This window comes from Oryctolagus cuniculus, chromosome 11 (genome assembly GCF_964237555.1).
Source record: "Oryctolagus cuniculus chromosome 11, mOryCun1.1, whole genome shotgun sequence".
In the NCBI taxonomy this organism is placed as follows: domain Eukaryota; kingdom Metazoa; phylum Chordata; class Mammalia; order Lagomorpha; family Leporidae; genus Oryctolagus; species Oryctolagus cuniculus.
In genome coordinates, this window is record NC_091442.1 from 97,412,196 (window position 1) to 97,438,445 (window position 26,250).

Consider the following 26,250-nt stretch of genomic DNA (forward strand, 5'->3'; position numbering starts at 1 on the left):
GGGCCAGTTCGAGTACCAGCTGCTCCACTTCAGATCCAGCTCTCTGCTATAACCTGGGAAAGCAGTGAAAGATGGCCCAAGTGCTTCGGCCCCTGCACCCACATGGAAGACCTGAAAAAAGCTCCTGGCTCCTGGCTTTGTATCAGTGCAGCTCTGGCCATTGTGGCCAATTGGGAAGTGAACCAGCAGATGCAAGACCTCTCTCTCTGCCTCTCCCTCTGTGTGTAACTCTGACTTTCAAATAAATTAATTAATTTTAAAAAGCTTTATTAAAAAAAGGAAATGTTAAAAGAGAAATTCTTTCTATCAGCCAACTAATCCATGATATTATGGAAGCACAAACACACTAAGAGAACACTTCAGAACAAGCAAAGTTATCAGGGCTAAGAAGGGTATCACATAATGATAAAGAGGTGACTTCTCCAAGACGACACAATGATGTGAATGTACTTAAAATAGAGCATAAACAGGCAAAATTAATGGAAATACAAGAAATAGATCAATTCACTATAGAATGGAAATTTCAAAATCTCTGTATTTGAAATGGACAGATCTGAGGCTGAGGTTGTGGCATAGAGGGTTAAGCTGCTACCTGTTGTACCAGCATTCCATATCGGTGCCAGTTCATTTCTCGGCTGCTCTACTTCTGATCCAGCTCCCTGCTAATGTGCTTAGGAAAGCAGCAGAAGTGGACCAAGTACTTGGACCTCTGTGCTCGTGTGGGAGACTCGGATGAAGCTCCAGGCTCCTGGCTTCTGTCTGTTGCAGCCATTTGGGGAGCAAACCAGCAGATGGAATATACCTCTCCCTCCCTCCCACCCTCCCTCATTCTTTCTAACTCTACCTTTCAGGCAGAAGATCAGCAAGTAGACCGATGAACTAAATAATAAAATCAATTAACTAATAACAGTGGGCATTTAAAGACTACTTTACCAACAGAACACACTTTTCTTCTCAAGCTTATGTGAAACATTCACACAGAACACATTCTAGGCCATGAAACACATCTTATATTTAAAAGAATAGTATTCATACAGTGTTTGTTTTCAGACCACAAAAGAATAAAACTAAAAGTCAGCAACAGAAAGATAGCTGGAAAATTTGAAAATACTTGGAGTTTAAACAACAAACTTCTGTTTCATAAGTTAAAGAGGAAATCACACAAAAATAAAACCTTAAAACACAATTCATCAAAATGTGTGGGACACAGCAAAAGTCATGCTTAGTGGAAAACATATAGCTTTGAATTCTTGTACTGGGTGGAGAAGGGTTCAAAATCAATCATTTAAGCTTCCATTACAGGAAGCAAAAAAAAAAAAAAAAAAAGAGGAAATTAAACGAACAAGCAAAAGAAAAATAACAAAGTTTAGATCAAAGATAAAGAAAATGGGGACAGCGCTATGGTGCAGTAAGTTAATGCTCCACCTGTGGCACCGGCATCCCATATCGGCACCGGTTCTAGTTCTGGCTGCTCCCCTTCCTATCCAGCTCTCTACTATGACCTGGGAAAGCAGTAGAAGACGGCCCAAGTGTTGGGTCCCTGCATCTGCGTGGGGGACCCAGAAGATGATCCTGACTCCTAGCTTCAGATTGGCTCAGCTCTGGCTGTTGGGGCCATTTGGGGAGTGAATCAGCAGATAAAAACCTATCTATCTCTCCTTCTCACTGAATAAATACATACATACATACATACATACATACGAAAGCAGGAAATCATTAGAGAAAAGTCAATGTAACTAAAGCCAGTTCTTTAACTAGCTATGTCTTTACCCAAAAAACAAAGAGTACACAAACTACTAATATCAGAAATGAAAGTGGGACATCACTACAGAGCCCAAGGATATTACAAGGATAATGGGGTAGGTGTTGTACTGCTGCAGGTTAAGCCACTGCTTGTAAGGTCCTCACATTATGTCAGAATGCCCATGACTGGACTGAGTCCCACCTCCACATATGATCCAGCTTCCTACTAATGCAACTGATAATGCAGGTGGTGGCTGAAGTATTTGGTTTCCTACCTCTGAGAGCCCAGAAGGGAGTTCCCCACTCCTGGCTTCAGCCTGGCCCAGCATTGATTATGGACATTAGAGGAATGATGCAGTGAATAAAAGTTGGCTCAAACGTGTGCAATCTCTCTGTTGAATAACAGATAAATAAATCTTTCTAAAAATTAATAAAAGAGGGGCTGGCACTGGCGCTTAGCTGGTAATTCTGCCACCTGTTACTCTGACATCCCCTATGGGCACTGATTCATGTCCCTACTGCTCCAATTCTGACCTAGCTCCTTGCTAATGTCCTGGGAAAAGCAGTGGAAAATGGCCCCCAAGTGTTTGGGCCCCTGCCACACACCTGGGAGACTCAGGTGAAATTCCTGGTTCCTGGCTTCAACGTGGCCTGTGGGGAGCAACTCGGACTAGACTAAGTTACTGGAATTAAGACTTATTCTATGCATCTGCTCTCCCACAATATGGCGCTGAGAAGGGAGAAACAGCTTCCTCACAGCTGCCTCCAGTTCAACCAATAAACTGTAGGACCTACTCCTGATTGGAGGAGAGCAGCATACTCGGCGTGTGGGTAGCAGAGTTGGGATTGGTGGAAGAGGACTATAAAGGAGGAGAGAGACAACATGCACCAGGAACATCTAAGAGGAACATCTATCTGAAGGAACACCTGTGCAGCCCCCGAGAGAGCCGGCCGGCGGTGTGTCGCTCCCCTGCGGAAGTGGGGAAAGTGGCCAGGGGAAACCGCCCTTCCACGGAGGTGGAAGGGACGGCAGCCAACCCGGGAAGAACCAGCAGCAAACCCAGGGAGGGCCGAGCAGACAAAAGAACAGCGCAGGGTCCTGTGTCGTTCCGCCACGAAGAGGGGGAGCGACAGTGGCCCAGTGCTGGCAGTTGTGCCCATCTGAGGGGTGAACCAACAGATGAAAGATCTCTCTCTGTATCTCTGCCTAACTCTTTCTCGGCCTTTTGGCTAAGATCAAGTGTAAAATAAATAAATCTTTAAAAAAATTTTTTTAAATATTATGAACAAATCCAGGCCTACAAATTTTGATAACCTACACAAAATGGAAAAATTCCTTGAAATACACAATGTGTAAAAATCACATAAGAAAACACAAACAATATGAATAGGCTTTTATCTGTTAAAATTTTTTTTAAAGATTTATTTATTTATTTGAAAGTCAGAGTTAGAGAGAGAGAGACCAAAAGACAGACAGATCTTCCATCTGCTGGATCACTCCCCAAATGGCCACCGGGGCTGGGCTGGTCCAAAGCCAGGAGTCAGGATTTTATCTGGGTCTCCCATGTGGATGCAGGGGTCTGAGGAGTTGGACTATCTTCTGCTTCATTCCCAGATGCATTAGCACGGAGCTGGAGAAAACAGAGCTAGAGCAGCCAGGATGCAAAGCAGCATCCATTTGGGATGCTGGTGCCACAAGCAGGCACTGTATTTACCTCGCCTCAGCATTGGCCACTTGTTAAAAAAAAAAATGAATCAATAAGAAATAACTTACAATGAGTTCACCAGTGAATTTTACCAACCACTTATGGAAGAAATTACATAAACACTCTAGAGCCTTTTCAAAAAATAGCAGAGGGAATGTTTCCTAACTCATTCTATGAGGGTGGTTATCACCCTCACATCAAAAGCCATTATAAGAAAACAAAACTAGATAATAGTATCTTTCATGAACACAGATACAAAAGTCCTTAACAAAATATTAGCAAATACAATCCAATAATGTACAGAAAAATTAAATACCACAACTAAGTAGGATTTATCTTGGGTATACAGGCTGATTCAACATTAAAAATCAAGTAATTGAGCCTGCACTGTGATACAATGGATTAAGCTGTCACTTACAATTCTGGTATCCCATTTAGGAGGGTCAGTTTGAGTCCAGCTGCCCCATTTTCCATCTAGCTTCTTGCTAATGCACTGGAAAGGAAATGGATTCTGATCTAAGTGCTTGGACTATTGACACCCCTGTGGGAGCTCCAGATGAAGCTCCTGACTTCTGGCTTCAGCCTGGCCCAGTCTTGGCAGCTGCAGTCATTTGGGGAAGTGAACAAAGGGTTGGAAGACCTCTATCATTCTGCATTTCAAATAAATAAATAAATCTTCTTAAAAATCAATTAACATTATCATCACAAACAGTCTAAAGAAGAAAAATCACATGATCCTATCAATAGAAACAGAAAAATATTTGATAAAACCCAATATTGGAGCCAGCACCATGGCTCACTTGGTTAATCCTCCACCTGCAACGCCGGCATCCCATATGGGCGGTGGGTTCTAGTGCCAGATGTTCTTCTTCCAATCCAGCTCTCTGCTATGGCCTGGGAAAGCAGTAGAAGATGGCCCAAGTCCTTGGGCCCCTGCACTCGCCTGGGAGGCCTGGAAGAAGCTCCTGGGTCCTGGCTTCGGATCAGCACAGGTCCGGCCGTTGCGGCCAACTGGGGAGTGAACCAGAGGATGGAAGATCTCTCTCTCTCTCCTTCTCTCTACCTCTCCTTCTCTCTGTGTAACTGTGTAACTCTGACTTTAAAATAAATAAATAAATCTTTTTAAAAAATACTCATACATTATTAAAACAAAAATTCTGAATAAATTAGTAATAGAGGGAAAAATAAAAAAGAAAATCCATAAAAACCTACACCTAGCACTGTATTTAATAGTAAAACTCTCAAAACTTTCCCATTAAGAGTCGAAACTGTAGAACAATGTACCCTCTCACTATTTACTTTACAACAGTATACAGGAAGTCCTAACTAACTCTATAAGACAAGTAAAAAATGAGATACCCAAATTTGGAACAAAGAAATAAAACTGCATTTGTTCACAAAGACGATTATCCATCTATAAAATCTGAAGGAACTTAAAAAAAAAATCCTGGAAAAAACATTACAACATGATTTCAGTATACAAGATTAATATATAAAAGTCAATCACTTTCTTATATAGCATCAATAACAAGAAGAATTTGAAATTAAACCCACAAACCTTTAATAACAGCATTCTCCTAAAAGCAAATGATTAGGCATAAATTATGCACAAGATTTACATGAGAAGAACTAAAAAATTCTAATTAAAAAAGAAAGCCCATATATTCCAAGTTCATGAATAGGAAAATTCAATAGAAAGGTACTTCAAAACATACATGGAAAAATAGGATTGCAAGTTTATTTTGGTGCAAGAAAATTTTGAAATCTATAGATAAGAGTGTTGTCAATATGTCAGTTCTTTCCAACTTGAGCTATAGATTCAATACAATTCCAATCAAAATTCCAACAAGTTATTTGTGGATACCAACAAACTAATTCTAAAGTTTATTTATATAGGGGAAAGATCCCAAATAGCCCTTTTACCAACAGAGGAGAATAACCAAGTTAGATGACTGAGTCTACCCAACTTCAAGTTTTAATATAAAACTATAGTAATGGGGCCGGCACTGAGGTGTAACAGGTTAAGCCACTGCCTGCAATGGTAGCATCCCACATGCACTCCACTTCCAATCCAGTTCCCTGCTAGTGCGCCTGGGAAGGCAACAGAGGATGGCCCTGGCGCTTGGGCCCCTACACCCATGTGAGAGGCCCGGAGGAAGCTCCTGGCGCCTGGCTTCAGCCTAGCCCAGCCTTGGCCATTGCAGCCAACTGGGGGAATGAACCAGTGGATGAAATATATCTTTCTATAAATCTTTCAAATAAATAAAATAAATCTTTAAAAAAAACTATAGTTATCAAGACAGCATGGTATTGGCAAAACAATACACAAACAGATCAATGGAACAAAATAGAGTGAAGTAGACCTACATAAATATAGATAAGTGATCTTTAACAAAAAAAACAAATACAATTACAGTGGAGAAGAGTCTTCCACAAAAGACACTAGAACCAATGGATGCATGCACAAGGGGGAAAAATGACTCTACATGCAAACCTTTCACCCTTCACAAAAATCAACCCTAAGTGCATTATACACTTAAATGTTAAATTCAAAATTCTAAAACTCTTAGAAGATAGAATAAGAGAAAATCTAGATGTCTTTGGGTATGGCAATGACAATTTAATAAATAAAACCAAAAACATAACCCATGAAACAAATAATTGATAATCTGGGTATCACTGAAGTGAAAAAGTTCTGCCCTGCAAAAGATACTAACTAAATAACAGGCAGGCAAGCCGTAGACTGAGAAATGTCTGTAGAAGACCTATCTGTTAAAGGACTATCCTCCAAAATACACAAACAACCCTTAAAACTCGGTAAAAAACAAACAATAAAATTGTTAATTGGGCAAAAGATATGAATAGACACTTCACCATAGAACACACACAGATGGCAAACAAACATGAAAAGATGCTCTACAGCATACGTCATTAGAGAATTGAAAATTAAAAGAACAGAATACTATTACATACCTATTAGAATGAGGAAAATCCAAAACAATGGCAACAACAAATGCTGGCCAGGATGTGGAACAAAAAGAGGGGGCCCGAGCGGCGCTGCGGCTCACTAGGCTAATCTTCTGCCTTGCAGCGCAGGCACACCGGGTTCTAGTCCCGGTCGGGGCACCGGATTCTGTCCCGGTTGCCCCTCTTCCAGGCCAGCTCTCTGCTGTGGCCCGGGAAGGCAGTGGAGGATGGCCCAAGTACTTGGGCCCTGCACCCCGTGGGAGACCAGGATAAGTACCTGGATCCCATCATCAGATCAGCGCGGTGCGCCGGCCGCAGCGGCCATTGGAGGGTGAACCAACGGCAAAGGAAGACCTTTCTCTCTGTCTCTCTCTCTCACTGTCCACTCTGCCTGTCAAAAAAATTAAAAAAAAAAAAAAAAAAAAAAAAAGAGGGGCCTGAGGTGTGGCCTAAAGTGTTAAGTCACTGCCTGTGATGCCAGCGACCCATATGGGCCCCAGTTCTTAGCCAAGCTGCTCCACTTCCAATCCAGTTCCCTGCTAATGTGCCTGTGAAAGCAGCAGAAGATGGCCCAAGTGCTTGGGTGCCTGTGCCCATGTGGGAGGCCCACAGGAAGCTCTTGGCTCATTGTCGCTCCCCCTCTTCGTGGAGGAACGACACAGGACCCTGCGCTGTTCTTTTGTCTGCTCGGCCCTCCCCGGGTTTGCTGCTGGTTCTTCCCGGGTTGGCTGCCGTCCCTTCCACCTCCGTGGAAGGGCGGTTCCCCCTGCCACTTTCCCCACTTCCGCGGGGGAGCGGCACACCGCCGGCCGGCTCTCTCGGGGGCTGCTCAGATGTTCCTCAGGTGTTCCCCTTAGATGTTCCTCTTTTTACAAGTCCTTTCTATAGTAAAGTTAGAATAAGTAAACAGCAAACTCCCAAAGCAAGAACGAGTAGAGAGAAATGAGAAAGAACGAAGTAACGAACTTCCCCGCGAACTCTCCAACGCACTCTCCAACCAACCCACACCACCATGCCGTCTCTCTCCTCCTATATAGTCCTCTCCACCAATCCGTGCTCTGCTACCCACACGCTGAGCGCGCTGCTCTCCTCCAATCAGGAGCAGCTCCTGCAGCTTGTCAAGTTGGTGAGAGGCAGCTGTGTAGAAGCTGTTTGCTCCTCTCCCAGCGCCATATTGTGGGAGAGCAGATGTATAGAATAAGTCTTAATTCCAGTAACTTAGTCTAGTCCGAGTTGCTCCCAGTTGCTCCCCACAGCTCATGGCTTCAGACCAGCCCACCCAGCTCTGGCTGTTGCAGCCATCTGGGGATTGAATCAGTAGATAGGGTATATGTGTGTGTGCGTGCAGGTGTGCGTGCGTGTGTGTGTGTCCCTCTCTGCCTTTCAAATAAATAAATACATATGTTAAAAAAGGAACTTTTATTTTTTATTTTATTTATATATAGTTTTTTGGAAGACAGCTTCTTAAAAACTAAATCTACTCTTCATATAAGATCTATTAATCACACTCCCTGGTGTTTACCTAAATGAGTTGAAAACTAGGTCCGCACAAAAATGTATACAAGAATGCCTACAGCAGCTTTATCTCTAATTGTCCAAATCTGGAAGCAACCATGATGCCCTTCCATAGGGGTAAATAAACTGGGGCACATCCAGGCAATGAAATATTGTTTTGCATTAAAAAAAAGGAATGAAGTAACAAGCCATAAAAAGACATGGAGAAATCGTAAATGCTTATTACTAAGTGAAGGAAAGCCAGTCTGAAAAGACTGCATACTGTATGATTCTAACTAAATGATGTTCTGGAAAAATTAAAACCATGTATAAAGAAGCAGTTGCCAAGGGCTAGAGGGAAGACAGATAAATTAAGAAAGCACAGAACATTTTTAAGACACTGAAACTATTCTGAATGGCATTATAATGGTGAATGCATTCCTATAAACAACTGTCAAAAACTCATACTATGTTTAACACCAAAAGTGAACCCTAATGTAAATTACAGACTTCTATCAATAATGTCAATTCATCACTTCAACCAAGGTACCACTCTGGTACGGGTGTTGATAGTAGGTAGGGGAAATTGAGTGAGGAGAACTAGGGGTACACTGTCATTGTCTTTTCCAAACAATTTGGTCTTGAACCTAAAGTGCTCTAAAAAGGAAGTGAGGAAGGGAAGAAGGGGGGAGAAAAGGAATATATAGCAGGGATTAAACACAGCCTAAAAATGTAAAATATTTACTATCTGAATCTTCATAAGTCTCCTGTATCATTCTCTAGGATAACCAACCATTAAAGAAAGCTAAAAAAATGGGGGGAAAGGAGGGCGTTTTGCACAGCAGTCATGTCACCACCAAGGACACCCACATCCCTTATCTGAACACCTGACTTCAGAGTTCTGGCTCTTCCGCTTCCGATGCAGCTGCGAGCTAATACACTAGGAGGTAGCAAATGATGGCTCGAGGATTTGGCCCTACCACCCATGTCTGAGACCCGGACTAAGTTCCCACGTTCAGTCTGCCCAGTCCCAGTTGTTGCAGGAAGGTAAGGAGTCAAACGGTAGAGGGAAAATCTCTGTCTCTGTCCTTCTGCCTTTCAAATAAAATGAAAATTAAATTTTAAAAATTATGTTTCATAAAAAAGGAATTTTTTAAAAGATGGGAAAAATATTTTTAAACTAAAAAAAAAGGTGGGAAAAATTTATATACCTCAAATGTTCTGTAACAGGGTTTCTCAAAGGACATTTGGCAGGGGTAGGGAATTTTCTTTCTGCCAAAGGCCATCTGCATATTTATAACATCATTTGCAGGTCATACACAATTATCAACTTAAAAATTAGACTGCCATATATTTATTGCATTTCAAGTCCCACCTGTAGTTGCCTTGTCAGAGATAGACCAAATGACTTTGCAGGTCTTTTCCATCCCATGCGCAGGTATATGCTCCATCCATTTTACAGCACATAACTCTTTGTTGTTGGGCTATCTTAATCAATATTCCTGGTCTTCACGCATTAGGTGCCTAGGACACCATTCCACCCAGCTGTGAAAGCCACATGTCTCCACATATTGCCCTGTGTACCCTATCACATCCCTTAGTTGAGAGCCACTGGTCTAAAGAAGAAACATAAGAAGGAACCTAAAATAAGGAGGAAAATAGAAACAATAACACAGTAGATTTAAACAAATATACCACCAATGCATTAAGGTATATGGAATAAATGCTTCAGATAAAAGACAAATTTAAAAGAAAAATCAGCACCCACCTATATGCTCTTTTTACAAGACACAAACAGGGGCCAGCACTGTGGTGCAGCAGGTTAACGCCCCGGCCTGAAGCGCTGGCATCCCATATGGGAGCCGGTTCTAGTACCAGCTGCTCCACTTCCGATCTAGCTCTCTGCTATGGCCTAGGAAAGCAGTAGAGGATGGCCCAACTCCTTGGGCCCCTGCACCTGCGTGGGAGACCTGGAGAACACTCTTGGCTCCTGGCTTCGGATCGGCGCAGCTCTGGCCATTGTGGCCAACTGGGAAGTGAACCATCAGATGGAAGACCTTTCTCTCTTGCTCTCTCTCTCTCTGCCTCTCCTCTCTCTGTGTAACTCTGACTTTCAAATAAATAAATTGTTAAAAAAAAAAAAAAAAAGACAAACAAACATAAGGGCACATAAAGGTTCAAAGCAAAAGCAGAGAAGATGTTTCAAACATTAGTTAAAAGATAGCTAGGGTAGGCATTTGGCCTAGTGAGCACAGTGGGAACTGATTAAAGCCGTTGGATGGGACACTGGGATCCCACATGGGAGTACCTGGGCTTAAGTCCCTGCCCCACTCCCAATTCCAACTTCATGCTAATGCACACCCTGGAGGCAGCAGATGATGGCTCAGATGATGCCACTCACATGGCAGGGACACGCAGTGAGCTCACAGCTCCATGCTTCAACCTGGCCTCATCCAGGCCATCACGGGCATTTGGGGAGTGAAGCAGCAGATGGGAGAGGTCTCTCTTGGAACACAATAAATACATACATACACAGATAGACAGTAGGGGGCCTAGCAATAGGTGTTTGGCCTAGCAATTAAGACACCACTTAAAATGCCTGCATCCCAAACTGGAGTGCCTCTCAGAAGAGATTTATATAGAGATAGACAGAGATAGAGACAGGGATATACAGATGGTAGGAGGTGGGCAGTGGACCTAGCAGTGCAGACACGGACTAAAAGGCCTGAATCCCACATTGGAGCGCCTGGGTTTGATGCCTGGCTCCAGTTCCTGATTTCAGCTTCCCACTAATGCAGACCCGGGGAGGCAGCCATGAAGGCTCATGTAATTGTGTTCCTGTCACTCACATGGGAGACCCAGCTGAATTCCTGGTTCCCAGCTCTCTCTGCCTCTCTGTGGTTCTGCCTTTCAAATAAATAAATCTTAAAAAGAAAATCTCAGCCCAGTGTTGCGGCCTAGTGGGTTAAGCCACTGCCTGTGATGCTGGCATCCCATATGACCTCCAGTATGTCAGCAGCTCCACTTCCAATCCAGCTCCCTGCTAATGGACTGGGAAGAGCAGAAGATGGCCCAAGTGCTTGGATCCCTGCCACCCACATGGGAGACCAGGATGAAGCTCCCAGCCCCTGGCTTTGGCCCAGCCCAGTGCTGGCCCCAGCCATCTGGGGATTGAACCAGCAGATAGAAGACTTCCCTCTCCGTAACTTTTTTTTTTAAAGACTTATTTATTTGAAAGGCAGAACTACAAAGAGAGGGAGGGAGATACACAGAGAGAGATCTTCCATCTGCTGGTTCTCTCCCCAAATGGCCTCAACAGGGAGCGGACCTGGTTCAAAGCCAGGAGCCAGGAGCTTCTTCTGGGTCCCCCACATGGGTGCAGGTGCCCAAGCACTTGGACCAACTTCTGCTGTTTTCCCAGGAACACTATTTTTATGGAGCTGGATTGGAAGTGGAGCAGCCATATGGGATGCCAGCATTGCAGGCTATAGCTTTACCCAATACAGCGCAAAGATGGCCCCATGACTCTTAACTTTCAAAATAAATAAATCTTTTTTTTAAAAAAACTCACTTTTTTAGAGATCAAAATTACATACAACATCATCTCTGATCACAGTGCAATTAAATTAAACTAAAACTCAACACTAAAGGATAACCAGAAGAAGGGCTGGTGCTGTGGCACAGCAGGTTAAGTCACTGCTTACAAATACTGCATTTCATATCGAAACATAGGTTCAAGTCTCAGCTTCTCCAGTTCCAATTCAGCTCCCTGCTAACGTGCCTGGGAAAGCAGCAGAAGACTGCCCAAGTTCTTGGGTCTCTACCACTCACACAGGAGGCCTGAACAGAGTCCCACGTTCGTGGCTTCAGCCTAGACCCACCCATCATGGCTATCGTGGCCATTTAAGGAGTGTACCAATGGATGGAAGATCTATTTCCTTTTGTCTCTTCCTCTGTCATTTTGCCTTTCAAATTAATAAATATATATATATATATATATTTAAGAGAAAAAGGACAACTAGAAAAACCACAAAACAAAAAATATATTTCTAAATAAATTACAAATATGATAAAGAAAATTTTAACTTATGAAAAGGTCACAATATAAATGAGGAAATATCTACATCTAAAGGAAAAGTTATAGTACAAATTAAAACTTATGGAATAAAGACTTTGCATCCAGAAAAACAGAAGAGTCTTACAATTGCCTGTTACCAACCACTAATATGAAGACATCTGAAAAAGTTCATGGAAAACTGGAAATATAAGTTTGGATTGTTGCAAAAAATTTGAGAATACATGAATAATATTTTTCTTTTTTTGAAGAGCCCTCCATGCATGGATTAAAAACCTTCTTTGCATCAAAATAAGCTTATCTTCTAATTCCATTTTCTACAAACTTTGTGAAGTACCCTGACACAAGTCAAAGTTCTGAGTATTAAATATATGATAAACATCCGAAGACTAAATAATGCAGACCAGCAGGCCTAGGACCTTGGGATATAACAACAGAGTGGTGAGTATCCTAGGCTTTTCTTTTTCACTTATCTCAGACTTGAAGCCAAAGAAGCTAACAATCAGGAAACACCAAATGATTTTGCAAAAGATCATTCTCTAGCCAAAGGAAAAAGAAAGGGCAAGACTACCCAGATAGAAAATTTTTAGAGAACTACAATCCCTTCCATCAAAATACTATAGAAAAGGGGCCGGTGCCGTGGCTCACTTGGTTAATCCTCCGCCTGCGGCGCAGGCATCCCATATGGGCCCCGGGTTCTAGTCCCGGTTGCTCCTCTTCCAGCCCAGCTCTCTGCTATGGCCCGGGAAGGCAGTGGAGGATGGCCCAAGTGCTTGGGCCCTGCACCCACATGGGAGACCAGGAAGAAGTATCTGGCTCCAGGCTTCAGATCCGTGTAGCTCCGGCCGTAGTGGCCATTTGGGGAGTGAACCAACGGAAGGAAGACCTTTCTCTCTGTCTCTCTCTCTCTCTCTCTCTAACTGTATCTATCAAATAAAAAAAAAAAATACTATAGAAAAGTAAAGAAAAAAGAATGTAGCCCCAGCCCTGTCCACACAAGTAAAGACCAGTAATCTGTACAAGAAGATGGAGTACAAAGTGGGACTTTTATATTCACTGAACAACAATGAAGCCCCACATTCCTGCAATATCACTGGAGATCACGTAGGAAACCTGAAAGCTGAACTCCACCAACAGTAAGGAAGAGCACCTACCCCATTCCACGCATGTGCAGCCTCAGAAGGCCTAGTGGAAAGTTAGCACGGGCCCTGTGACCCCAGGAGTAACAAGGCGACCCTCTCTAGATTATCACAGGAGATCACATGGAGAGCAAGAACTCCAAGTTACCCAGCGGTAATGAATACTGCACCCACCTCGGGTATCAAACAGGCCAACTGGGGAACCTAGACTTCTACCCACACCTGGCACTAACAAGACAGCATTGCCTCTTAACTGGGTCAGAGCAGTTTAAGAAAAAGCTGGGTAAACAGAAGGGGTAAACAAGATCAACAGTCTCATAAAATACCCAAAATGTCCAGGTTTCAATAGAAAATCATGAGTCAAAACAAGAATGAAAAAGATTTCAAACTCAATAAGACAATCAAAACATAACATCACCAAGCTGAAAGAAATGTTCCAGTTATCTCAGAGATTTCAAAAATAGTCATGATGAAAATACTCTACAAGTTACAACAAAAAGCTTGAATAGGAGTGAAAAGTCACAGCAATGAAATACAAGTCTAAGCAAAGTATACAAGATAAAAATAAGAAAAGAACCAAGTTTAAAAATTTTTTACAAATGACAATCTAATATCTATGACTATTTATTTGAGAGGCAATGAGACAAAGACAGAGAAATAAACAGAACTCCTATCTGGTGATTCACTCGTCAAATGCTCACAATGGCTGGGGCTAGGAAAAGCTGAATTAGGAGAAGAGAGGAACTCAACCCAGGTCTACCATGGAGGTGGTAGGGAACCAAATCACTTGAGCCATCACCAATGTCTCCCAGGGTCTGCATTAGCAAGAAACAGGAGGGGAGGGGAGGGGAGGGGAGGGGAGGGGAAGGTGAGGAGGGGAGGGGAAAGGTGAGGAGGGGAGAGGAGAGGAGGGGAGAGATGGGGAGGGGAGGGGAGGGAAGGGAAAAAAGAAAAGTCCTTGGGTCCATGCACCCACTTGGGCTATTGGGGCCATTTGGGGAGTGAACCAGAGGATGAAAGACTATCTGACTCTCACTCTCCTCTCTCTGCCTCTTCCTCTCTGTAACTCTTTCGAATAAATATTTAAAGAAAGAAAAGGAACGAAACAAAGAAAAGAAATACAATATCAGGTTTGTCAGGGTCCCACGGCCCCTGTTCCAAGGTTCCTCCCTACAAACTGAATCTTTGGCTCCGTCAGGCAGAAAGCTAGATATGAGCCCTCCAGAAGAAGGATCAAGGACCCTGCTTCTCCACCTGAGCCCACCAATACCACCCACTTGGCAGCATTACTTGAGGTTGATGCATCCTGACAAGATGGGAACTCAGCCAAACAGAAGTCCACTTTATGGCACATGCACACTAAGACCCAGGTTAATATCAGAGTGAGCTTACTTCACCTTTCTCTCTGTCTCTTTTCTAACTCTGTGAAAGAAAAGAAAAGAAAAAAAAGAGAAGAGAAGAGAAGAGAAGAGAAGAGAAGAGAAGAGAAGAGAAGAGAAGAGAAGAGAAGAGAAGCCAATGAGACAGAATATTAAAAAGGAATCAAGAGGCCGGTGCCGCAGCTCACTAGGCTGATCCTCTGCCTTGCGGCGCCGGCACACCGGGTTCTAGACCCGGTTGGGGTGCCGGATTCTGTCCTGGTTGCCCCTCTTCCAGGCCAGCTCTCTGCTGTGGCCAGGGAATGCAGTGGAGGATGGACCAAGTACTTGGGCCCTGCACCCCATGGGAGACCAGGAGAAGCACCTGGCTCCTGCCATCTGATCAGCGCGGTGTGCCAGCCGCAGCTCGGTGCGCCAGCCGCAGCGCGCTGGCCGCGGCAGCCACTGGAGGGTGAACCAATGGCAAAGGAAGACCTTTCTCTCTGTCTCTCTCTCCCACTGTCCACTCTGCCTGTCAAAAAAAAAAAAAAAAAAAAAGGAATCAAGAAAGTCTACATGAAATATGGGACACTATTAAACAACCAAATATTCACGTTATAGGTACTCCTGATGGAGGAAAGAAAAAAAGAAATTGAGAACTTGCTAAAAGAAACAATTGTTGAAAATTTCCCAGATCTTCAAAGAGATATGGATATCCAGATACAAGAAGCTAAAAGGGGCCGGCACTGTGGCACAGCCGGCTAATGCCCTGGCCCGAAGTGCAGGCAATCCCATATGGACGCTGCTTCGAGACCTAACTGCTCTACTTCCCATCCAGCTCTCTGCTATGGCCTGGGAAAGCAGTGGTAGATGGCCCAAGTCCTGGGGCCCCTGTAACCAAACGGGAGATCCAGAAGAAGCTCCTGACTCCTGGCTTCAGATCGGCACAGCTCCAGTCGTTGCAGCCAATTGGGGAGTGAACCATCCGATGGAATAACTCTCTCTCTCTCTCTCTCGCTCTCTCGCTCTCTGCCTCTCCTCTGTGTAACACTGACTTTCAAATAAATAAATAAATAAAGAAGCTAAAAGACTCAACTAAAAAATTAAAGAGAGAATCCTAAAGACAGTAAGAGAAGGGCATCAAGTTACATATAAAGAAAAACCAATTAGATTAACATCAGACGGGGCTAGAGCTGTGGCACAGTGGGTTAAAGCCCTGCCCTGAAGTGCCTGCATGGTTGAATGAGAAGGCCATCCCAAGATTGCCGCTGACAACAGAACCTGCCTGGCAACAGGCTGTGATTGGATGGCTTCAGAAACCACATGACAATGGAGCCTGACTGGCAACAAGCTATGATTGGATGGCTTCGGAAACCACATGACAACAGAGCCCGCCTGGCAACAGGCTGTGATTGGATGGCTTCAGAAACCACATGGCAATGGAGCCTGCCTGACATCAAGCTGTGATTGGATGGCTTCAGAAACTGCCTGGCAACAGGCTGTGATTGGTTAGGGCATAGATCACCCCTTGACCGGGTTGGCTGCCTTGGCTATTTAAGCTGCTGTACCAACTGAAATAAACGAGTCTGCAGGCTGCTCGCCTCTGGCCTGCTTTCTCCTGGCTCTCGGGGTCTGTGTGGTGACTCCGTGCCTCTTGCCCCCACCGTGCTCTTCCTCTCAGAACGAATCCACAACAACATGCCAGCATCCCCTATGGGCACCAGTTCGAGACTCGGCTGCTCCTCTTCCCATCCAGCTCTCTGCTATGTCCTAGGAAAGCAGTGGAAGATGGCCCAAGTCCTTGGGCCCCTGCACCCGCATGGGAGACCTGGAGGAGACTCCTGGCTCCAGGCTTCAGATTGGTGCAGCTCCGGCCATTGTGGCCAATTGGGGAGTGAACCAGCAGACAAAAGACCTCTCTCTCTGTCTCTACCTCTCTCTGTAACTCTTTCAAATAAATAATAAATCTTTAAAAAAAAAAATGAGACTTCTCAGCAGAAACCCTCAGGCCAGAAGAGTGGGATCACATATTCAAGGTCTTAAAAGAAAAAATAAGTTTCAGCCAAGAATATTATATCCAGTGAAGCTATCCTTTAAAAGTGAAGGAGAAATAAAGTATTTTCCAGGTAAGCAACTGAGAGAATTTACCACCAACAGATCAGCCTTACAAGAAATTCTGAAGGGTGTCCTGCATTAGAAATAAACATTAGAAAATACATGACATCACCAAATTGATTAACAGAGCAAGTAGAATCAGTGTCCAATCAACAAAATGACAGATCTTAGTTCTTATCTATCCATACTAACCTTGAATGTAAATGGATTAAATACACCAGCCAAAAGACTTAGGTTGGCTAAATGGATAAAAAGCCAAGACCCCACTACATGCTGCTTACAAGAAACTCACTGCACAAACAAAGCCACAGACTGAAAGTGAAAGGTTGGAAAGATAGACCAGGCAAATTGAAACCAAAAGTGAGCAGGTGTAGCTATCCTGATATCAGATAAAACAGATTTAAATGAAACACTGTAGGAAGAGATAATGAAGGACATTGTATTTTGATAAAAGGTTCAATTCAGCAAGAAGATATATCATAAATATGTATGTACCCAGCACTCACAAATATTATTAGATCTACAGAGAGAGACTCCAATGCAATACTAGTAGCAGGCTTCAACACCACACTCTCATCAATTGACAAATCATCAGACCAAAACAATCAATAAAGATACATTAGAATTGAAACATATTACCAGGAGCTGGCACTGTGGCACAGCGGGTTAACGCCCTGGCCTGAAGCACCGGCATCCCATATGGGCGCCGGTTCTAGTGCTGGCTGCTCCTCTTCTGATCCAGCTCTCTGCTATGGCCTGGGATAGCAGTAGAGGATGGCCCACGTGCTTGGGCCCCTGCACCCATAGGGAAGACACGGAAGAAGCTCCTGGCTCCTGGCTTCGGATTGGCGCAGCTCCAACAGTTGCAGCCATCTGGGAAGTGAACCAGTGGATGGAAGACCTCTTTCTCTGTCTCTACCTCTCTCTGTAACTCTTTCAAATAAATAAAAGAAATCATAAAAAAAAAAAAAAAAGAGGCCGGCGCTGCGGCTCAATAGGCTAATCCTCCGCCTAGTGGTGCCAGCACCCCAGGTTCTAGTCCCGGTTGGGGCACTGGATTCTGTCCCGGTTGCCCCTCTTCCAGGCCAGCTCTCTGCTGCGGCCCGGGGGTGCAGTGGAGGATGGCCCAAGTGCTTGGGCCCTGCACCCCATGGGAGACCAGGAGAAGCACCTGGCTCCTGACTTTGGATCAGGATGGTGCGCCGGCCGCGGCGGCCATTGGAGGGTGAACCAATGGCAAAGGAAGACCTTTCTTTTTTTTTTTTTTTTTTTTGACAGGCAGAGTGGACAGTGAGAGAGAGAGAGACAGAGAGAAAGGTCTTCCTTAGCCATTGGTTCACCCTCCAATGGCCGCCGCGGCCGGCGCGCTGCGGCCGGTGCACCGCGCTGATCCGATGGCAGGAGCCAGGAGCCAGGTACTTCTCCTGGTCTCCCATGGGGTGCAGGGCCCAAGAACTTGGGCCATCCTCCACTGCACTCCCTGGCCACAGCAGAGAGCTGGCCTGGAAGAGGGGCAACCGGGACAGAATCCGGCGCCCCGACCGGGACTAGAACCTGGTGTGCCGGCGCCGCTAGGCGGAGGATTAGCCTAGTGAGCCGCGGCGGCGGCCATGGAAGACCTTTCTTTCTGTCTTTCTCTCACTGTCCACTCTGCCTGTCAAAAAAAAAAAAAAAAAAAAGGAAAGAAAGAAAGAAAGAAAGAAAGATAGATAGATAGATAGATAGATATTACCAAGGACATGGACCTAACAGACATTTACAGCATGTTTCACCCAACAGCTACAGAATACACATGCTTCTCATGAGCACATGGAACATCTTGTAGGATAGACCACATAATAGGCCACAGATCAAGTCTCAGAAAATTTAAGATTGAGGCGGGCGCCGCGGCTCACTAGGCTAATCCTCCGCCTTGCAGCGCCGGCACACCGGGTTCTAGTCCCGGTCGGGGCGCCGGATTCTGTCCCGGTTGCCCCTCTTCCAGGACAGCTCTCTGCTGTGGCCCGGGAGTGCAGTGGAGGATGGTCCAAGTGCTTGGGCCCTGCACCCCATGGGAGACCAGGAGAAGCACCTGGCTCCTGGCTTCAGATCAGCGCGGTGCGCCGGCTGCAGCGTGCCGGCTGCAGCGTGCCGGCTGCGGCGGCCATTGGAGGGTGAACCAACGGCAAAGGAAGACCTTTCTCTCTTTCTCTCACTGTCCACTCTGCCTGTCAAAAAAATAAAAAATAAAAAAAAAGAAAATTTAAGATTGAAAGCATACCATGTATCTTCTCAGGCCATAAGGAATAAAACTAGAAATCAACAAGAATATAATACTCATAAATACTTGGAATTTAAACATGCTATTGAAGGATCAATGGGTCACTGAAGAAATTAAAAAGGAAATCAACTTTCTTGAAATGAATGAAAATGAGACCACAACATATCAAAACCTGTGGGATACAGTAAAATCAGTATTAAGAGGAATGTTCATAGCCTTACGTGCTTACATTAAAAAGGAGAAATGGCTCAAGTTAAAGATCTAATGATGCATCTTGAAGACTTAGAAAAACAGGAATAAACCAAACCCCAAATCAGGAGGCAAGAAATAATAAGTATCAGAGCAGAAATAAATTAAATTGAAACTCACCCCCCTCAAAAAAAAAAAAAAAACACAAAAGATTAACAAAACAAAAAGTTGGGCTTTCGAGAATATTAACAAAATAGATAAACCTCTAGCCAGACTAACAAAGAATAAAACAGAAAATTCACATAATTAAAATTAGAGATGAAAAATGAAATATTACAACTGACACCAGTGAAATACAAAGGATTATAAGAAACTACCATGAAGAACAATATGCTAATAAACTGGAAATCTTGAAGAAATGGATAAATTCCTAGATTCATATAACCTATCAAGAATATACAGACAGGTAAGACAGCTACCTGTAGTGCCAGCATCCCATATGGACGCCAGTTCTAGTCCCAGCTGCTTCTCTTTCAATCCAGCTCTCTGCTATGGCCTGGGAAATCAGTTGAAGATGGACCAAGTCCTTGGGTCCCTGCACCCACCTGGGAGACATGAAAGAAGCTCCTGGTTAATGGCTTCAGATCAGCACAGCTCCACCTGTTGTGGCCAATTGGGCAGTGAACCAGCAGATGGAAGACTCTCTGTCTCTCTCTGCCTCTACTTCTCTGTATAACTCTGACTTTTAAATAAATAAATAAATGTTTAAAAAAATATATATAGACAACCTAAGAATACCCATAAATAGCTATAAGACTTAAACAGTAATCAAAAATCTTCCAACAAGAAGTTCAGGACCTGAGGCTTTACTACTGAATTCTACAAAATATTCAAAGAGGAAGTAACTACAATACTTTTTAAGATTTTAGTTATTTGTTCAAGAGATAAGAGTTACAGAGAGAAAGAGAGACAGAGAGAAAGGTTTTCCATCCACTGGTTCACTTGGTTCACCCCCAGATGGCTGCAAGGGGCGTAGTGGGGCTGATTGAAAGCCAGGATCCAGAAGCTTTTTCTAGGTCTCTCACTCAAGTGCAGGAGCCCAAGCACTTGAGCCATCTTCTGCTTTCCCAGGGCATAGCAGAGAGCTGGATAAGAAGAGGAGCAGCTGGGACATGAACCAGTGCCCATATGGGATGCTGGCGCTGAAGGTAGAGGCTTAGCCTACTATACCACAGCACCAGCCCCAACTCCAATACTCTTTAAATTAATCCAAAATATTGAGCAGGATGGAACTCTGCCAAACTCTCTTTATGAGGCCAGCATTACCTTGACACCAAAACCAAACATACAATATGAAAAGAAAACTACAGACCTCTATCCTTAATGAATACAGATGCAAAGATTCTCAACAAACTACCAGCAAATCAAATCCAAAACCACATCAAAAACATTACATATCATAATCAAGTGGGACTTATCCCAGAAATGCAAGGTTGGTTCAATACATCATGTATCACATTAATAGAATGAAGAATAAAAACCATATGGTCATCTCAATAAATGCACAGAAAGAATTTGATAAAACTGAACAGCTGTGGCCAGCGCTGCGGCGTAGTGGGTAGGGCCACTGCCTGCAGTTCCAGCATCCCATATGGATGCCTGTTCGAGTCCCAGCTGCTCCACTTCCGATCCAGCTCTCTGCTATGGCCTGGGAAAGCAGCAGAACATGGCCCAGATGCTTGGACCCCTGCACCCATGTGGGAGACCCGGAAGAAGATCCTGATCCTAGCTTCAGATAGGTGCAGCTCCAGTCATTGAGGCCAACTAGGGAACAAACCAGCAGATGTAGAACCTCTCTCTCTGCTCTCCTCTCTCTGTGTAACTCTTTCAAAAAAATGAAAAGTAAAAAAACTGAACATTCATGATAAAAAAAAAAAAACTCTCCACAAATTAGGTATAGAAAGAACATTCCTCAAAATTATAAAGGCTATATGTCATAAACCAACAGCCAATATCTTACTGAGTAAGAGCTAAAAGCATTTCCCCTCAGTCTGGAACAAGACAAGGGTATTCATCTTTGCCACTCTTATTCAATATAGTACTAGAAGTTTTAGCAAGAACAATTAGGGAGGGGAAAAAAAGGGCATCAAAATTAGAAAAGAGAAAATAAAATTATCCGTGTTTGCAGACAACATGATGTTGTACATAGAAAACCCTAAACACTGCATTAAAGAGCTGTGTGAGGGGCCAGAGCCATGGCTCACTTGGTTAATCCTCCGCCTGCAGTGCAAGCATCCCATATGGGTGCCGGGTTCTAGTCCAGGTTGCTCCTCTTCCAGTCCAGCTCTCTGCTGTGGTCCAGGAGTGCAGTGGAGGATGGCCCAAGTGCTTGGGCCCTGCACCCGCATGGGAGACCAGGAAGAAGCACCTGGCTCCTGGCTTTGGATCAGCATAGTTCTGGCCCTGGCAGCCATTTCGGGGATGAACCAATGGAAGGAAGACCTTTCTCTCTGTCTCTCTCTTTCACTAACTCTTATCTGTCAAATAAATTAAAAAAAAAAAAAAAAGCTGTTAGAATTGATAAACCAATTCAGTAAAGTTGCAGGTTATAAAACAAAAGCAGTTGGCCAGCGCCGCGGTTCAATAGGCTAATCCTCCTCCTGCAGCACTGGCACACTGGGTTCTAGTCCCGGTCAGGGCACCAGGATCTGTCCCAGTTGCTCCTCTTTCAGTCCAGCTCTCTGCTGTGGCCCGGGAGTGCAGTGGAGGATGGCCCAAGTCTTTGGGCCCTGCACCCACATGGAGACCAGGAGAAGCACCTGGCTCCTGGCTTCAGATCAGCAAGGTGCGCCGGCCGCAGCGGCCATTGGGGGGTGAACCAAAGGAAGACCTTTCTGCCTCTCTCTCTCTCTCACTGTCTACTCTGCCTATCCAAAAAAAAAAAGCAGTAGCTTTCTTGTATGCTAATGATGAACTCACTGAAAGAGAAATCAAGACATCAATCCCATTCACAATAGCCACACACAAAAAAGTACAAATATTTAGGAATAAATTTAAGCAAGGAAGTGAAATATCTCTAAAATGCAAATTATCAAATACTGATGAAGGAAATCATCAAGGACACAAAAAAATGGAAAGATATTCTTTGCTCATGGATAAAAATCAGTATTATTAAAATGTATATACTATTTAAAGCAATCAACAGATTCAATGCAATCCCTATCAAAATACCATTGAGGCCAGCGCCACGGCTCACTAGGCTAATCCTCTGCCTTGCGGCGCCGGCACACCGGGTTCTAGTCCCGGTCGGGGCGCCGGATTCTGTCCCGGTTGCCCCTCTTCCAGGACAGCTCTCTGCTGTGGCCCGGGAGTGCAGTGGAGGATGGCCCAAGTGCTTGGGCCCTGCACCCCATGGGAGACCAGGAGAAGCACCTGGCTCCTGCCATTGGATCAGCGCGGTGCGCTGGCTGCAGCGCACCGGCCGTGGCGGCCAGTGGAGGGTGAACCAACGGCAAAGGAAGACCTTTCTCTCTGTCTCTCTCTTTCACTGTCCACTCTGTCAAAAAATAAAAAAAAAACAAAAATAAAAAACAACAACAACAACAAAATACCATTGATATTCTTTACAGAATTAGAAAAAGCAATCCTAAAATTCATATGAAATCACAAAGACCCAGAATAGCCAGACATTCTGAATAAGAAAAATCAAGCTGGAGGCATCACAATACCTGACTTCAAAGAATTCTACCAAGGCATAGTAATTAAAACAGCACGGTTAGGACCAGTGCTCTGGCATAGCTGGTAAAAGCACCACCTGCAGTGCCAGCATCCCCTGAGTACCAGTTCAAGTCCCAGCTGCTCCACTTCCGATCCAGCTATCTGTTATGTACTGGGAAAGCAGAAGTTAAACCCGAGTCCTTGGGCCTTTAAACCCACGTAGGAGACCCAGAAGAAGCTCCTGGCTTCGGATTGGTGCAGCTCCAGCATTGGGGCCAATTAGGGAGTGAATCAGCAGATGGAAGACACCTCTCTCTCTCTCTCTCTCTCTCTCTCTCTCTGTGTGTGTGTGTGTGTGTGTCACTGCCTCTCCTCTCTCTGTGTAACTCTGACTTCCAAATAAAATAATTTAAAAAAGAAAAGCTAGAAATAGACTTTTCATTTGATACAGCAATCCCACTACTGGGTATATACCCAAAGACTTAAACACATTGTATCAAAGAGATACCTGCACCACCATGTTCATAGCAGCACTGTTCACAATAGCCAAAATTTAGAATCAACTAAGGTGTCCATCATCAGCTGAATGGATAAACATACACACTGAAATACTATTCAGTTATAAAAAAATGAAATTCTACCATTTGCAGCAAAATAGAGGTAACTGGAGAACATCATGTTGAATGAAATAAGCCAGACCCAGAAAGATAAATACCGCAAGTTCTCTCTTATATGTGGAGTTAAAATTTAAAAAAATGAAAGAAAGAAGAATGAAGTGTCTGTGTGTATCAGTGCTGCTGCAAATATAGTTTGGTAAAATTCTGTCTTACATATTTGTGAAACCAACAGTTAAGAATACTACACTGGAGCCAGCGCTGTGGCATAGTAACTCTACGTCTTATGCAGCGCCCACATTCCCTATGAGCAACTGTATCCCATATGAGCACTGGTTTGTGTTCCGTCTACTCCACTTTTGATCCAGCTCTCTGCCTATAGCCTGAAGAGCAGTGGAAGATGGCCAAAGGGCTTGGATCTCTGCACCCTCATGGGAGATCCAGAAGAAGCTCCTGGCTCCAGATCAGCCTGACTCCGATCGTTGCAGACATTTGGGGAGTGAACCAAAGAATGGAAGACCTTTCTCTCTGTCTCTTCCTCTGTCTGTAACTCTCCCTCTCAAATAAATAAGTTTTTTTGAAAAAAAAAAAATATTGTACTACTATAACTTTAATAATCTGTGATAACTTTAAAATTTACAAAACATTGGTGAAATGGTCACTTTTCTATTCAATTATTATTTATAGCCATTGTCTATATTTCCACTAAACTAGGGTCTTTTTGCTTTATACTTGTTAAATTTCTTATTTGGTGAAGTAGTAAACCTTTTAATTGTAATGTAAACTTAAAATATCTCAAAAAACTAAAAACAGAAAGGGAGAAGGAATGAGGGTGGGAGGAAGGGGAAGAAGAAGGGAATATCACTATGTTCTCAGAATTGTACCTACAAACCATACTAAATCTGTTAAAAACTAATTAAAAATTAAAATTCAAAAAATTCAAAATACAGACAAGAATGAGAGTAAGTTCCAGCCTGGAATGTCTACATCACATGTCAGAGTCCCTGATTCTTGTCTTGGCTACTCTGCATTTCAATCTAACTTCCTGCTACTGTGCTGGGGAACCAAGAGACAATGACCCAAGTACTTGGTCCCTAACACTCACCTGGGAGACTCAGATGAACTTCCTGGCTACTGGCTCAGTCTGGCCTTGCCTGGCTACAGGCATCTGGAGAGTGACACAGTGGATGGAAGATCGTCTCTCTCTCTGTCACTCTTTCAATAATAACTCAAAAGAAAAAAAGTACACATTTCAAGTGGTAATAAGAAAAGAAAGGGGCCAGTGCCGTGGCTCACTTGGCCTGTAGTGCTGGCATCCCATATGGGCACCGGGTTCTAGTCCAGGTTGCTCCTCTTCCAGTCCAGCTCTCTGCTATGGCCCAGGAGGGCAGTGGAGGATGGCCCAAGTGCTTGGGTCCCTGCACCCTTATGGGAGACCAGGAAGAAGCACCTGGCTCCTGGTTTCGGATCGGCGCAGCACCGGCCATAGGGGCCTTTTGGGGGGTGAACCACGGAAGGAAGACCTTTCTCTCTGTCTGTCTGTCTATAACTCTACCTGTCAAATAAAAAAAAATAAGAAAAGAAAAAGTGAAACATTATCTTGGTCAGTCTTCTAATGACTGAATACTTACTGGACTAGTCTCCATCATGGAGAGTTCTTAAAATATGAGCACAACCTTTATCTTTTTCTTCCTGTCTTTGCAACTATTACAATCACATAATCACACCCACATGTCCTTCCTACCACTTCTTTTGAATGGTGTTAGTTCTACAAACCTACAAATGACATTTTCTTTTGCACAGACACTGCATTTCTTAAGCCATGAGTGGTACAATGTCTGCCCAAAAGTATGGTAATTCAGAATATTCAAAAAGCACAGCTGCTGATGCTCATGGAAAACTTCCAAAATGCATCCCATTAAAAAGCACATGCTATGCCTTCGAACACTTCAAAATAATGCTTTAAATACTACATGCCCCCAAAATGAATGTAGTTTTTTAAACACAACATTAAAAAATCTAAAGAGAACTTACATCAGGTGTTTGATTCACTTATAAACATTAGAAATTAATTTCTTCAAAATTCAAAGAGAACCCGATGCTAGTCAATCTGAAGCCATTTGGAAGGCCATCCCAGGATGTCTTGTGTACAGAAAATGTCACAACTTGACACCCTGCCAGAACCTGAAGTGCAGCTGGGAACAGACCCTTCAAAGCCCTGGTAAACTGCCAGGTCCCATAATTGTGACTTAGAAAGAAACAGGAGAGAGCAAGAAAAGAGGAAAGGAAGATATGTATTAGAATGGTTAGCAACCAGCCATAAAGCACCTGGAAATTAAAACGTTATTCTATTCTTTAAAATCTATTTATTTAAATAAGATTTATTTATTTGAAAGGCAGAGTGACACAGAGAGACAGAGAGATCTTTCATCTGCTGGCTCATGCTCCAAATATCCACAACAGCCAAGGCTGGGTACATCTGAAGCCACAGGCCAGGAACTGCACCGATAGGTGGCAGGAACTCAAACAATTGGGCTATCATCCCCTGCTTCCCAGGCACAGTAACAAAGAGCTGGATCAAAAGTAGAGTAGTCAGGTCCAGCACTGTGGCGTAGTGGGTAAAGCCAACACCTGCAGTGCCAGCATCCCATATGGATGCCGGTTCGAGTCCTGCCTGCTCCACTTCCGATCCAGCTCTCTGCTATGGCCTGGGAAATCAGTAGAAGATGGCCCAAGTCCTTGGGTCCCTGCACCCGAGTGGGAGACCGATAAGAAGTTCCTGGCTCCTGGCTTTGGATCAGCACAGCTGATCCACTGAGGCAATCTGGGGAGTGAACCAGCAGATGGAAGTCTGTCTGTGTCCCTGTGTCTCT

The 26,250-nt window shown here is 44.0% G+C and overlaps 1 protein-coding gene across 8 annotated transcripts in view; it reads right to left on the minus strand.

The window, feature by feature from the left end:
- CEP83 (centrosomal protein 83) overlaps nt 1-26,250 on the minus strand; it is a 162,301-nt gene that overhangs the window by 114,044 nt on the left and 22,007 nt on the right. Inside the window, exons 1-2 of one of the 8 annotated variants that reach the window (XR_011380195.1) lie at nt 9,679-11,117; nt 9,286-9,551 (exon numbers count right to left, since the gene is read on the minus strand). The exons of 3 other annotated variants lie outside the window; for them this stretch is intronic. The gene's annotated coding sequence lies outside the window, so the exon portion shown is untranslated. Of the gene's footprint in view, nt 1-9,285; nt 9,552-9,678; nt 11,121-26,250 lie in introns of those variants that run through there. 4 more of the 8 variants (XR_011380197.1, XM_070052707.1, XM_070052705.1 and 1 more) reach the window with 4 other exon arrangements.